The sequence below is a fragment of the Microcebus murinus genome, chromosome 2 (genome assembly GCF_040939455.1).
Source record: "Microcebus murinus isolate Inina chromosome 2, M.murinus_Inina_mat1.0, whole genome shotgun sequence".
Taxonomy (NCBI): Eukaryota; Metazoa; Chordata; class Mammalia; order Primates; family Cheirogaleidae; genus Microcebus; species Microcebus murinus.
Window position 1 is genome coordinate 116,012,610 of NC_134105.1, and position 13,993 is coordinate 116,026,602.

The 13,993-nt window shown below is 34.8% G+C and overlaps 1 protein-coding gene across 3 annotated transcripts in view; it reads right to left on the reverse strand.

The window, feature by feature from the left end:
• The window catches only part of NME7 (NME/NM23 family member 7), a 169,141-nt gene that overhangs the window by 85,715 nt on the left and 69,433 nt on the right, over positions 1-13,993 (reverse strand). The window lies entirely within an intron of this gene.

Genomic DNA, 13,993 nt, shown 5'->3' on the forward strand with positions numbered 1-13,993 from the left:
AATGAAGCATGCATATATATATATATATATACACACGCACAGATAGAGCAAAAAAATAAAAAATAAAATTGTATGCCATGCAGCAAAGTTCAAAAGGGTAAGCAAAGCAGACTATTTGTTTTATTTGGCTGGTGTTTGCAAAGCTAATTTGTTTTATAATGGTTTACTTATAATTCCATGAATGCTACCTCTTAAATTTTCTGAATGTTCAGATCACATCCTCTCCACCTCCATTCTCAGTACCTTACTTCATATGCTTATACCTTTCACTTAGATTGTTCAAAATCCTCTTTATAAGTGTCCTCCTTGTATCTAATCATACACAATATCAGACATCTATTATTTTGCCTTTCTAAAATTTCTTGCTTCTCTTGGGATTAGCACTCATCCCTCCCACTCCCCCTATACTTAGGAAAAATGATCCTACTAGCTCTTTGATTAGAAAGGGAGCTGTAATCTTCCCAGATAACCCTATAATCACAGCCCCAGTGAGTGTTCAAGAGGTGGGCACCAGACCTAAGCAGGGCCAATAACAACACTCCATTTCCCAGGCCAGAATAATTTTATAGATGTTTAGCATCTATACTCAAGGACTAAACAACATACTCTACTAGCAAGTAAGTGATAAGCTGAATTTTAAACTCAATTCTGCTTGCCCCCAGAGCCTGTGATTATGTTATACTGTAATAAAATAATCAGAATATGTAATTAGTTTATACATATCATTCAATTAGATAATTTATGTACATGCAAAAATGTACATATATATTTACGTGAGTATATAGAGATATACATACACCCATGAAACTTACCTTTTTTGATCTTGTGAATATATACCATAAAATCTATAGTGTGTACCAAAGTTGTCATACATAGGGAAAATGAGTAAATCAATTGGGATACTCTGTATAACAGAGATGAATATGGAATGTATATCTTGTAAATTCTGAATTGTTTGGACCATCATCATGTAATTTAATTTACTGATTTTTTTTTAGACTTTATGATTTTCTTACTCCTTACAATTTTCATGCTTATCAAATTTGACAGAAAAGAGGAAAAAATGATAACTTTACTATTTTTCAATAATTCTAGACAACTGCTATACAGAGAGAAAATCATTAAAAGTTGTTAACAAAGTAGATGGATAGCAGTTTTCTGAATTATAACAAAATTGGTTTTAATAGTTAATAATCTAATATTTTCACTTTGCCACAAGTCTTCTATATAAAAAGTATTTCCTGTGGATACAACTTATTCTGATGTTAAGGTGTTTCCTGGAGTCAATATTTTCCCTTGATAACAGAATATTTATACTCTATAGGAACTTGTATACCTAAAAGAAACCTTGCAGCCAATGAAGCCACTCTCACAGTCTGGAAAAACATGAAAAACACCTTTACCACAAATGTTATTACTCCTTGCAACAGCAAGATACAGATAACAATAAAACCCTACTCAAGCGAATGAGAGTCCAAGGACACTCTGGTGAGCAAAACAACTTACGAAACTGAAATGCAAAGAAGCAACCAGGCTGCTGTACAAGATAATTCACCATAGTCTGGATGCTTTGCTCCAGAATCTAGATAATAAATAGGGGTGGTGAGAAATGAAACTGAAGGATTAATAAAAAATGAGAAAATGTGAATAAAGAAATCTTACACTTTATTTTGGTAAGAACCTGTGAAATAAAGTTCTAATCTTGGTATATAGCCAAGAGTACATGAACTAACAAAATTGATTCATAAAATAGATGATATATTTAATATTAATAATCAATTTAAATCAAATGGAAGAGGTTTGATTTCTTTTAAAATATTTAACTCTAGTAAAATAAAAGGTATTTTAACTAAAAAATAGGGTTAGTGTATTTTTAAAATGTGATTAGTATAAAGCCAAATCAAAATGAGAGATTATGAGAGTTTAGATTAATTTTTAATGCCAAAGTACAAAAGAAATCATAAGCATTACTGAATTCAACAGAGGAATTTAATACTAATCCTAGCAAACACGCATAACAAATAACTTTAGCAATAAAATCCAGGTGGAAAAGCTTTCTGTCTCCTAGACAGCAATATGTTACCGGGCAATACGACTTCACTGACAAACTTCCAGTAATTTTAAATTGAAACCCTCAGATTTATTTGGCTACAAATGTCTTTTATGGTTTTCTGCCTTGCAATAAGCAAAAATATTGTAGAATCACATTAAATCAGCTGCAGACAAAAATTTGGATTAAGCAGAATTATTAAATTGAGAAATATCACTTAGGTCTTAAAGGATCTCAAATTAGTGAATTAGTTGATCACAAAATCCATGTTAGTAGCAAGGAGGCTTATAAAAGATAGACTTAATTCATCCAACAGCATTCTGATCCTCACACCACACACCGAGATCTGAAATATGGTTTTCCTTACCAATTTCCTAATAAGAATAATCTGTAAATTCCTTACAACGTAGTCAAAAGAATAACTGACATAATAGCTTTATAGATGTACCCACAACATGGTGACTCTGTATATTGAAATCCATCAAAATGGAATTAAGTGAATAGAAAATAGTAAAGGCAGGCTCCACACTAATATATGGACAGCAGAGAGGATGTACAAGAACAAAGATCTCCAGGAAGTGGCAGTCAAGTGTTCCTCCCTATTATGAAATCAAGGATAGGCTCAGTATGCAAAGGAAGCTAAGAACAAATAGCTTGGTTGAAATAAGATCGCGGGTTTAAAACGAGGATGCTCTAAGAAAAACCAAAATAAAATAGGGTACTGGGTAGGCGGGCCAGAAACTGAAAGTTGTCAGATTGGGCAGATACATCATCATAAATCCAAAGTCAAAGCCAGGTTATCACAGAAAACAAGTTAACCACATGATCACAAAGCAAAACTAAGCTTTATAAAACATGGGACTGCTAGCTTTGGGTACGGTGAGATCCCTCTAAATCTTAAGAAGCCAGTCCTAGCTGGAGTAAGCACAAGTCCCATTTTAGGCTGATTCTGTGTTCCTAGGAGATTCTCATGAATATAATTATATAAGTGCTATACATGCTATATAACTCACTGACGGAAATCTCTTAGTTTTATAGGCAAACACAATGAAGAATATTGAACTAGTAATTCAAAACCATGGATCCATTAACTCTAACATGAACAAAACGAAGTAAATAAATATTTTTTCTTACATACAATTAGTTCTATTGTTTGTTTTATTTTTAAAAAGACAAAGAAAAAGCTTCTTGGCCTTCTTTGGAAGGCTGAGGCAGAAGGACTGCTTAAGGCCAAGAGTTCAAGACCAGCCTAGAAACACAGGAAAACCTTATCTCTACAAAAATTTAAAAATTAGCTGGATGGTGGCGCACGCCTGTAGTTCTAGCTATTAATACTTGGAAGGAGGATTGCTTGAGCCTGGGAGTTGAGGGTTGCAATGAGCTATGATCACAGCACTGCCTGCCAGCAGTGCATGAGAGTGAGACCCTGTCTCAAAAAAAAAAAAAAAAAGAAAAGAAAAACCTTCTCAAAACTAAGCATTTGCACAATTATTTTTTAGATGGGCACACTGATTTTTATTTATTTTAGCTTTCCAAAGTCAAAGTTAAGGAGACTCATAAATTGAAGCATCTTACTTCAGGAACATTGTTTCTTCTGTTGCTTTTAGTGTCTCTATCTGATTTACTCAGCTTGGGCAAGCTATACTGCCACACATACATAGGCCTAAAAATAGAGTTAATGCTACCAGATGGGCCACAAATTACATAATTCTTGCTCCTTGTCTGTTGGAAGCACACACTACATGCACTGGGTATGGGCCTCCATTATTTTCCACTGTTTCCCAGCACAGTCCTATTCATAGTATACAGCCTCGCTATCTAGTGGTTCTCAGCGTGGTCCCAGCATAAGCAGCATTCACATGACCTGGGAACTTGTTAGAAATGCAAATTCTTGGGCTCTAAACCAGACATACAGAATTAGACTCTCTGGAAGCAGGGCCCAGGAATCTGTATTTAATCCAGGTGATCCTGATATACACTGAGTTTGAGAACCGTTACTGTGATAAGGTCTCTGAGGACAATAGACCATCACAATAACCACTCCCCCAACCATTAAAAGGGTAACATGATCTGAAAGGGTAACATGATCATTTCTCATACTATGTTCTTCTAGAAATATTCAATACATGAACAAATATACAGACATAGGCTTTTTCTTTTTAATCAAATGAGAGCATACTATACCATTTGTTCTATGCCATGCCCAATTTCCACATGATTTATTGTAAAATATAAAACTATATTTTTATGATAAAATATATAACAGTTATAGTCTTTTTAAAGCCTTAATAAATAATTTTAGAGTGAGCATCTGCAGTAATTACTACCCACATGAAAACCCATCCCAGCCCAGAGGCCCTCTGTAGGCGTCTCCCCAGTAACAACCCTTTCTCCTCACAGTGGAGGAGACTGACTTTTGGAATAACCTTTTCTTTATACTTTACCACCTATGTAATGTGTGGATGGATTGATTGACTGATTGACTAACTGATTGACAGGATCTCACTCTATCACCCAGGCTGGAGTGCAGTGGTGTGATCATAGCTCACTGCAGCCTCAAACACCTGGGATCAAGTGAAGCAATCCCCTGCCTCAGCCTCCCGAGTAGCTAGGACTACTAGCATGTGTCATTATACCCCAGCTGTTCTTAAAAATTTTTTGTAGAGCTGAGGTCTTGCTATGTTGTCCAAACTGGGCCTGAACTCCTGGCCTCAAGAAATCTTCCCACCTCAGCCTTCCAAAGTACTGGGATTACAAGCATGAGCCACCAAGCCCACCCCATTCTTGAAATATATAACTGACTTTTGCCTATATTTGAACTTTATGTGAATAGAGTCATATGGCATATATGCTTTTATGTCTTGTTTATTTTGATTAACTTTATGACTGCAAAATTCAGCCATGTTGTTGTGTTTGGCTCTGACACAGAAGGAAGAAAAGGCCACATTGTAAATAGTTAGTCTCTGGATGGTAGGAATAAGTCATTTTAAAACACACATTTGTTTGTATTTCTAAATTTTGTATAGTATATATTTTATTAATATAAGTAAAACCTCACAAAAAGCTACTAAGATGAATTCCTGGCTGAAACTTAGCACTTCCCACCTCTGTACTGAAGAATTTGAGGCACGTGTTTTAAATAACATTAACAATCAGATTAAAGCAGCAATCAAATTAAATAAAACCTATAATACAAAGACAAACTTTATAAAACCCATACTTGAAATTTTGTATTCTGATTGATCCTAATGCTTAAATAAAATTTGGCTTAAATGTTGCCTCCCTCAAATCCAGAATACTCTAAAGAATAAAAAAAAAAAAAAAAACAAGGAAGAAAGTCTGTGGCATAAATCTATGCCAAGAATTTCAAGAATGATTTCAAGTATACTAGAGTCATCCTAGTTCTTTCCAATATGCTCGAATCAAAATACTTAAGATTATCATAAGAGATACTACAAACCACCCCTTTGATAACGAGGCTATTCTGCAATAACCACCATGAAAATAGCTCTAGACAATAACTAGATAATAACCCAATGACTAGACAATAACTAGACAATAACTGAGACAATAACCCACTCACTCCCTACTTTGCACACACAAAAGCCACCATACATATGCTAAGTGTCAACACAGACATGTAGTAGATATGAATTGGTAATAAGTTAGAAATGAACTACCAACCAAAATAAGTCAGGGCTTTGAACCACAGGTTTTCTAGAGTAAGAAAGATTTGTGAATATATAGAAAAGCAAAGAGAGTACCATCTATTAATCCACTCAAAAATCAATTACAGGCCGGGCGCGGTGGCTCACACCTGTAATCGTAGCACTCTGGGAGGCCGAGGCGGGCAGATTGCTCGAGGTCAGGAGTTCGAAAATAGCCTGGGCAAGAGTGAGACTCCGTCTCTACTATAAATAGAAAGAAATTAATTGGCCAACTAATATATATAGAAAAAATTAGCCAGGCATGGTGGCACATGCCTGTAGTTCCAGCTACTCAGGAGGCTGAGGCAGCAGGATTGCTTGAGCCCAGGAGTTTGAGGTTGCTGTGAGCTAGGCTGACGCCACGGCACTCACTCTAGCCTGGGCAACAAAGTGAGACCTTGTCTCAAAAAAAAAAAAAAATCAATTACAGTGACCACATCGGGATCCCTTCAACATTTTTTGTTAACTATCTGCTCCTCTCAGCTTTTTATATGTTATTTGGAAACTGTAAAAGCTTTTCAGAGACCTTTCTGCAAAATATCATCTTTTCTTTAGATATTTCCCCTCTGCCTGTGTCACAAGAATCAATTATAATTATATTGTCAGAATTTCAGCATTTATAATCTGCCATGTAAATTTAATCATCTTTTAAAGTCTTATAACATGCTACCTTGGGCTTTCATTCTTAAAACATTTATACTGATAAAATAGCATCATGTGCCCTGAATCCTGGATCTCAGATCAATAGGGACTGGCTCAGTTCCTGGTTGGAAGAAGGAAGCAACATGAAGAGCAGAACCACAACATGGGAGGAAGAAACCCTTGCCTTCCCTCTGACATTGTGCAATTACACAGGCATTTCTGCAGAGGAAAGGGTTAAAAGACACAGTTAAGCCAGTACCAGAGGCTCTTCCAAATAAGAAGAATGGGCACATTCTACCTTTGCTACAAACTATTTGAGACATGTTTTCCTCAAGTCTAGATCATGTCTGGCCATTCTCAGTGTTACTTGAGCTCTAAAATGACAAGGTCCTCTAACAGACAAGCATGTGAAAAACAGGTAAGAGGAGTGGCACTTTGTCATCAAAATTCTGCATAAAAGCTTGGATTAATCCTGTTCCTCCCAGAAGTCTCTGTGTACACCTATAACCTAGTAGGCCAGCAGATGAATCCAAAGGGAAGTGTGTCAGGTAGCTTCAATAATATCACCCCTGAATGGTGACTGCTGAATCTTAAAGTATGAAAAAGTAAAAAAAAAAAAAAAAAAAAAAAAGGAATTATTTAAATTTCTTTTACAAATGTTTACTTAAAAACTTGAAATTAAGTATTGTTCAAAATATAAAAAATGAATAAGATATTCATTATGTTTGTGATATTTATACTTCTGAAATTATTAAAGCTTAGAACTGCACTTAAGACTTTTGAGACACCTTGACAATTACATTTCTACCAGTGCTATTTCTTTCCATGAGACTGGGTTTCATCCCAATCTCACTAAAGAAAAAGGTCAATCTAAGGACTGTCTAGACACAGATCAAGCTTCACTATTATTTTCAATGAACAACTCCTGTGCAGAAGTAAAACGTATTTGAGAAGCTCTACTTAGGTAGAGTGTCCTGGTTATCCAAACCTTCCAGTTCTCCAGGATATTCTCACCAACCTAAAATCCAGCACAGGAGACTACCCCTGAGTTAAGGAACAACTGAAAACTGAAAGGTGACTCTTCTCTAACCATCCCCTCGGTTGTTATTAATCTGACACAGAGAACAAAATAGGAATCTTCCATCAGGTATCAGATTTCATAAGGCTTGCCTATAATGAAGGCAGCTTACCAAATGCAACAAGCTTCCTGACCTCAAAATTTCTGATCAGTGGTTCTCAAACCAGATTCATTAAGACAACCTGGGCTGACTTTCAAAGTGCATATTCCTGGGCTCTACTTCAGACTTGCGAACTAAAAAATGTTCTCAAGTTAGAGTCCAGGAATATGCATTTTAAACAGTCTCCCAAGTGGTTCTGGTGTGCACTAAAGTTTGAGAAGCACTGTCCAGCATCAGAGTGGCACACCACTAGTTCAGATTCCAACGAACCATAATTCCCAGTATTCATGCCTCTGTGTAATCCCCTCCCATACCGACTCGGGAGTTGGCCATGTAATTTTCTCTAGCCATTGGAACATTAAGACATGATGCAAACAGAGCCTTCATGAGCACTTATCATTGGGGATTGTCTTGAAATACTCCTCGTGGAAGCCAGCAACCATGTTGAAAAGAAACTCAGGCTAGACTACTAAATGATGAGAGGCCACGAGGAGTCTCTGGAGGATGAAAAGCAATCTTGTACACTCCAGCTCCAGACAGCTCCCAGCTGAATGAAGCCACATGAATGACTCCAGGCTCCACAGAAGACTCATCAACTGACAATCCATAAAATTGTGAGAAATAATATTATTAAATCGTTGTTTTGAAGAAAGTAAGCTTTAGGATGGTTTGTCATAAAGCAATACATAACAGAAACACTACTGATTCAGGTTTTTTTAAATGTTGTGTCATGTGATATAATTTCTAAAACTATTATCAGTAGCTAACATTTTATTGGCACTCACAATGTAAACTGTTCTAAGTGCATCACATGTATTAACTTACTTATGAAATAAATTCTACCACCTCCATTTTGCAGATGAAAAAAATGAGGCACTAGGGAGATCAAGAATGTTTTCAAGGTCACACAATTAGTAAATGTCAAAGCCACAGATGTAAAATAGTCAGTCCAAAAATTATATGCTATAATCATCCTTGCTAAGTATAGTAGAATATTCACTGAGTTCTTTGTCATTCCTCTACCTAGATTCTCATGTTTCTCTAATTGGAATAGATGAGTATAGATCTTCTGCTTGTACTACACATCATTAAGCTCTGAAGAAACCCTACGCTTCTTGATACAGACATCACAGTTGCTAAGTGCTGGTGCTTTGGCTGCCTAGCAACAGATGTTTCATTATTCCAGTCAGGTGTGAAGAGCAAGCCCTGACTTCAAAAGATAAAAGACAAAGTCACTTTCCATTGCTTTGTCATTGATAGAGAACCTATAATCATAAAGGCACATAATTAAGAATAGAATGAATCTGTGCGACTCTCCTGCTTCCACACAGCAACAATCAATCTAGCAGTCAAATACTTAAACAATCAAAACTGTCTACCCATCCTCTAAATGTCTCCAAAAAGGAGACAGCAGACAGAACCAGGTTTATACATTGAGGACTTCTTTTTTTTTTCTTTTCTTTCTTTCTTTTTTTTTTTTTTTTTTTTTTGAAGTAGGCTCTCACTCTGTTGCCTAGGCTAGAGTGCAATGGTGTCATCATAGTCCACTGCAACCTCAAACTCCTGAGCTCAAACCACCTTCCTGTCTCAGCCTCCCTAGCAGCTAGGACTACAGGTGTGTGCCATCATGCCTGGCTAGTTTTTTTTGTTTTGTTTTTTTTTTTTAATTTTGTGGAGATGGGGGTCTCACTATGTTGCTCAGTCTGGTCTTGAACTCCTGGCCTCAAGCATTCCTCCCACTTCAGCTTCCCAAAGTGCTAGGATTACAGGTGTGAGCCACCACACCTGGCTCCCATTAAGGACTTCTTGACTCTGACAACTTGAGACATTATAAAATACTGTCAGAACTTAGAATATGTATATTTTATGTTATGTAAATTATACATCAATAAAGTGTTTTTAAAGGATTAAGAAGAGGAGAATTATCATTCTCACTATAATAACTTGGAAAATGGGAGATTGCAGTAGCTGTTTAAAGGATTCTAAAATTTTTGCCTTATTAAGGACAAATCTAGAGAGAGTAAATAAATTTAAATTTTATAAATAAAATTAAGAGTTAAGCACATGTGCTACAATTAAGCATAACCAATTAAAAACATACAATTTATGGCAGAGGTTACCAAATTTTTTCTGTAAAGGGTAAGACAGTTAATATTTTAGGCATTGTAGGTCATATAGTATCTGTTGCAACTACTCAATTCTGCTATTGCGGCATAAAAACAGTCATAGACAATACATAAATGAGTAGGTATGGCTGCATTCCAATAAAACTTTACTTACAAAACCAGGTAGCTGGTGTGATTTGGCCCAAGTGTTAACTCCTGATCTATGGCTTTCAAAACAGCAAATAAACAAAGAATAACAACAAAGAAAACTATCCATGCAACAGAAAGCTGAAAAGAAAAAAAGAAAAAGAAAAAGAAAAGCAAGGGGATATGAGCAAAAAAACTTTAAGCTGAAATAGATCAGCAATCACAATAAACAGTAATAATCTAAATACAACTATCATAAGGTAAAACTATACTGGATTAAAAAAAAATTTTTAAAAGAAACTAAACAAAAATCAGCCATAATAAATATGAGATACATATTAGAAACAAAAGACTAAAAAAAAATTGCAAAAATATATGCCACCCTTTAAGGAAGACAACAAAAACAATGGGAATAAAGTAAAACACTACATAATGAGCAAAAAGAGATAATCACACATAACAACAAAGACTGAATATTCAAAGTAAAAACAGTCAAAATTAAAGGAAAAATTCACGTATTCATAATAAGTAATTTTAAAAAAGGAGAATTTAACACAGATTTTTTTTAGAAGCTGATAACCAAGCAGACAAAAAAGTAGAAAGGCTATAGATTTGAACAACTCATTTGAAAAGACAGTTATTTACATATAAAGAAATGACACTGCAACAATTTTTAAAATTTAACCACGCACTACATAATAAAGAAGATCAAAGTTTCAAAATAGCCAATTTTCCTAGAGATGACATTCTCTGACAACGTTCTGACACAAAAAGAGACGCCTAAATAACACATGGACTAAAAAAAATAACAATGAGAGTACAAAATATTTAGAAAAGTATAACAAGCAGATACTGTTTCTGCAATCACAGTTTGTATCTGGTGGGGGTGACAATGATCATTAGTCCAAAATCAATATATGATATATATAATTTTATATATACTCACAATATGTAAAAGCAAATGGTGGGCTCTTGGCCCATCTAGTGTCAAAACCGCCATTAGGGTAGATATTAAAACTCTGAAAGAGCCTCTGAGTAAGAATAACCCAATTTTTCAAAGTGAGGAGCTTGATAAGTAAGACCATGTGGCTACCAGTCCTGTTTCAATTAGCCTATCAGAGCCAATTCTGATGTTAAATTTGCAAATTGGTTGATAGTCTGATAAATAATTTGCTTCCTAGTTAATTAAATACAGACCACCCTGAAGTATCTCTGTCTGTCTTTTAAAAATGAAATTTAAAATTGCTTTGAAACATTCTTCATGAAAATAGAAAATAGAGTTAATTTTTACAGTCAAAACACAACATTGAGATACAGAATACAATTTTCTTTTACAAGAATTTTCTACACACTTTCCTAGAGTAATAGAATATCTGGGTTTAAAGGCTCAGATGAAACTTTTAAAACATCTTAACTCATTTTACTGATTAACTAAATTTCAGAAAGGAATATATTATGAACAATGAAGTCAAATTGTTTAATGCATAAATCTGTTATAAGAAAGAAAAATTTCTAACAAAACTTTAAGGTTCTTAAAAAGGCTAAATTGTTTGGCCATTACAAGCACAAAAGCAGCTCTTCCAGATTCAGCTACCATCTCCTGCCCAGAGCCAACCATAACAGGCAATCAGAGAATAGCTGCTGAATCAACCAGATGTAAGCAATAAACCTACTTCATGGACTTAAATCAGATGTAGACTTTAGTAAAAATAATTAAAGCACTTTGTTCCTTTAACAATGATGTTTCTCTTTTTTTCTGTGGATGATAGATGTAGATGTTTGATTTTTGTTAGCATTTTAAACTATTGTTTTATTACTAGAGAGTCATTCAGCTTTACTTAAAAATTAAAATATAATGATATTAATAGCAGCAGCAGCAGTAGTAGTAGTAAGAGTAATCATAAAAGTAACAATGTCTAATACTTATATAGCACTTAACTAAGTGCTGGGTACTGTTCTAAGTGCCTTCTGTATACTAATACATTTAATTCTTAGTTATTCCATGAAGAAGGTATATTATTTTCTCATTTTACACATAAGGACATAAGGTAGAAAGAGGTAAAGTAATTTATCCACTATCCCATGGCTAGTAGCAAAACCAGAATTCAAACCTACACAGCCTGATTTCAGAGTAAAAGTAATTCTTTTTATTGGCGGAATTAAACTAACTACATATAAATAATACTGAGGTCATAAAAACAAAAATACTGCATAATTATGAAATAAAAAAGTAAAAAAAAAACACAAAAACATTCACTTGTTTTTCTTCCTTTTTAAAACCTGAGTCTCAAGATGACAATGTACATTTCAATCTGCACATATAAAAAGCCACAAATGCCTCAAACACACCTTATTATTATTTTTCCCACCATCTAATCCACAAGCGAGGCACTCTTTTTTCTAGCTGTCGTAGAAGTGAGAAGAAAAACCACCGCATCAATACAGATTAACTATAGGACTGAGAACTAAGGCCACCTACATACACATGACTACTATTTGTGCCAAGAAATTCTTGCCCAGAAAGATAAGGATGTAAATCAGTAAAGAACTTCATTGTTTGCTTCAGGAACTTCCCCCAAATCCATTAATCCCAACAATAGACTAGTCTAACAGCTCCCTTTTCATAATATTCCCCCAGCTGGGCAAACAACTCATTTATTAAACAACTGTGTATTTACAAGACTTGGTTAAGATCCTTAACTCACAGTTTCCACTAACCCTAAACTACTATGTCATGAACTTTGCCCAGTCTCAATCAGATCACTACATTGAAAGACACCTTAAACCTCTCAAGGTTAGATTCCAAACTCTGCAATACCTTACTCATGACCTCTCCCTTATAAAGTCTAGTAAGATTCCATCCATCAGTGTTGTGCTCTCTGCTTTACTGTATTAAGCAATAAACTTACTTTTCCTTGATCAACAGGCTATCCTGGCCTTCTGTTGGGAAGTCAACAGTCAACGGAAGGGACAACCCTATTCCATTTCAGATGCTCTCTTATTAACAACTCATTTTTTAAAAAATACCTTCTTGTGTGCCTTTACCAGACTGCAGGTAAAATTAAATATACCATGAGATGGGACCATTACATAACAGAAAAAGATAAACATCAGCGATGAAAGGGGGCCAAGTGAATCTAATATTATAATAAATTCAGTGAGAGATTTAAACTATATTTCATTATAGCTGCAGTTAAATCTGAATTGTGTTAATTACACACTTCAAAATGGTCTTAAAGTATCCCAGAAATCCAGATTTTGAAAGAAAAAAAAGAAAGCCTTGCAATGCCAAAATTTATTCTGCCATCTGAGTATATATTATAAAAATTTATTTTGCTGTAATTAATTTATATACCCTAATGTTACATATCAAATATAAATATATAAAACACAGTAGTTGGCTTGGCATGGTGGCTCATGCTTATAATCCTGGCACTCTGGGAGGCCAAGGCAGGAGGATTGCTTGAGATCAGAAGTTCGAGACCAGCCTGAGCAAGAGCAAGACCACATCTCTACCAAAAACAGAAAAAATTAGCCTCTACCAAAAATAGTAAAAATTAGCCAGGTGTGGTGGCACGTGCCTGTAGACCCAGCTACCCAGGAGGCTGAGGCAGGAGGATCTCTTAAAGCCAGGAGTTTGAGGTTGTGGTAAGCAGTGATGACACCACTGCATACTACCCAGGGCAACAGAGTGAGACTGTCTCGAAAAAAAGAAAGAAAAGAAAGAAAGAAATACAGTAGTTAATCTTTAAAGAATAGCTGACTAAAACCTAACACTGTATAAATATAAAAATTATATATTATAAAAATTAGCCATTTTGACATCACTGTTCACTTACATACATTATCATTTTATTAGATTTCAGTTATATTTATCTATGCAATTATTAAGGTATAGAATTTTTCTTCTAATTCCGCTTTATTTTAGTTCAGTCTCTTTCCATGCGTCACATTTTTCCTTAGAAAAGATTAAACCAGATAAAAATCTAATTGAGCCAAACGTAAGATGTCAAAGATAAGCTTTTTAAAAAATTGATGCTTTTTAAGGAAGAACTTGTCTCATCATATTTTTATGTATATATGTATGTATATACACACATATGTGTATGTATATGTGTATACATATGTGTGTGTATATATAGGTTGAATATCCCTTATTCAAAA